Here is a 2,546-nt window from a genome sequence, read left to right as displayed (position 1 = left end):
ACGAATTCACACACCGTGAAAGGAACTGTGGGCTGTGAAGTTTTGATGGGCACAGGGATGGGTCTTGGCCCATCCTCTGCACCCCTGCCTGGCTCCTCCTTCTGTGGCCCCCAGTCCCCTGTCTGCCTGCAGCCCCACTCCTGCCACTGTCACTCCCATGTGTTGACGGTGCTGGCCCTGCTCGCACCTGCTGAAGGTGAGGAGCGATTGGGGCTGGTGCCAGCAGTGGGTGTGAGCAGGGCTGGTGCCGGCAGTGGCCCTGATGGCCCCTCAGGGCTTCTCCACCTCCCCTTGCTTTTGAGGACGATCAGGGATGGCAGCCATCTCTCGTGGGTGCTGGCAACAGCCCCATCAGTGTGTGGGATAGCTGTGGCAGGAGTGGGGCTGCAGGCAGACAGGGGACTGGGGGCTGCGGCGGGAGGGGCGGACACCAGGCTCTGGCAGTGGGTGTGAGCAGGGCTGGTGCCGGCAGTGGCCCTGATGGCCCCTCAGGGCTTCTCCACCTCCCCTTGCTTTTGAGGACGATCAGGGATGGCAGCCATCTCTCGTGGGTGCTGGCAACAGCCCCATCAGCGTGTGGGATAGCTGTGGCAGGAGGGGCTGGGGGGGGGCGCAGAGGATGGGCTGAGACACACCGCTCTGCCCGCTGCAGCTTTGTGGCCCACAGTTCCTTTCAAGGTGCATGCACCTGCTGACAGTGAGGAGCGATTTGTGCACTGGGCCCCTAGTTTAACTATAAGATGACATTTCCCCAATCCAAGTAATCACCGCCACCGGTCAGGGCCTGTGGGCTAGGGTCAGCTCCTGTGTTGAGCGTCTGCCCCCTGGTGGTCAGTGCGCATCATAGCGACCAGTTGTTCTGCCATTTGGTTGATTTGCATATTAGGGTTTTATTATATAGGATAATATTTCTCAGTGTTATTGAATATTCTTCTACAAAGTGGTTTTTGAGGACATATAATCCCATCATTTAAATGCACCATAATTTAAACAATTGTCTTCCAGTCTCCTGTTCTGTGAAATGGGTACTTGATTTGGACAGAAAGACTTCAAACATCTTTTGTACACAATATATCAATAGATAGTTTTGTCCATAAATCATTACATTCATTCATAATTATTTTTTAGGAGAAATGCCTAAAAGTGGATTTGCTGGAGATCGTGACTTTTGAAAAAGACTTCCTATCAAATAAACCTCACTTATCAACTAACAGTTAATTAGAGTGCACATGTATGTTCATGTGTTACCAAGCAGAGTTTCTGGCTACCAGAAATAATGGTTGTTTCCACTGCACACTGAAAGAACATTCTAGTCCAAAGCAAAGAAACTTGGCCCTTCAATTTATCTGGAAAAATATCACCAGAGTGTTTGACACCTTGATGATAGCCTGGAGGCAACAGGGCCCCGTTTGTGGGTCCCTTGCTGTGTGGGATCCCACATTTGGAAGCCTCAGCTGAGATGGCTCCTGATCCTCCCTTCCCCTTAAAGGATGGAGTGTAAGGATGGTGGGTGTAGAATTGGGCCGAGGCGTTGTGGAAGGGCAGTTGTTTTAGGTGAGTTCCAGTGAGGTCAGTGTGATATCAGAAATGCCTCATCAGGCAGGTGAGGCTGGGGATTCTGCTGGGGTGGTGGAGATATCTTCCATCCCTTTGGGCCATCCTGGCTCATGAAATGGCCCCAGACTTCATCCTACTTAATCCTCATGACCTGAGAAACCACCAGGACAGTGTATTGTCCCACTGTAGAGATGAAGAGACTGACAAGGGCGCACATAGAGGTCAAGTGAAAAACAGCGTTTGGACACCAATTCGAGTGCTCTTTCTACTGTCCCATGATGCCCTGTGGGGACAGATAGGCTGCCCAGTCCTACATCAGGTCCTGCCATTACACGACAAATTCCTGAAGCTGAGGGAATAGCAGGGAAGCGGGTAGAGCGTTCCCTGCGACCCTTTGGAAGAAGGAACTTGAGTTCTTGGACACTTGGCTCAGTGACCTAGGGAAGAACCCAGCCGTCTCCTCAGGGGACAATATGCCAAGGGAGGGGTCAGACAATAAGTTACTCACTGTGTGGCCTTAAACAAGTCCGTCCCTCCTGGAGCCTCTAGTCTCCTGTTCTGTGAAATGGGTACTTGATTAGGACAGAAAGCCCCCAGTCTCAGTACTGCTCACAGTGTCCACTCTGGAGGGCTGTTGGGTCCTCACCGCATCCAGTAGGGATCTATCTCCACGGCGAAGGTTTTCATCCGGAGGAGCGTTTGCTTTTCCTCAGTCTCTGTGTCCCAGGCCAATGATGAGGTCTTCTGCTGCACCAAGGCTTCCACTTGCAAGGTCTCCGAATTTCCTCCCCCTGCGTATAGGCTTGTGAGGGTCAGCATGTGCTTCTCCTTGTCTCCATTCTCAGGGGAAGGGCCACATCTCATGGAGTGGGACTGCCATCTCAGAGCTCACCCAGCAAGGATCCCCAGAAGCGTCCCTGTGAACAGGCAAGAAAGAGTCAGCTCCAGGGCTGCACGCAACCCTGAAATCCCAGGGCATCCCCTGGAGA

The sequence above is a fragment of the Myotis davidii genome, unplaced genomic scaffold (assembly GCF_000327345.1).
Source record: "Myotis davidii unplaced genomic scaffold, ASM32734v1 scaffold1069, whole genome shotgun sequence".
In the NCBI taxonomy this organism is placed as follows: Eukaryota; Metazoa; Chordata; class Mammalia; order Chiroptera; family Vespertilionidae; genus Myotis; species Myotis davidii.
Note: the sequence above shows the minus strand (reverse complement) of the source record.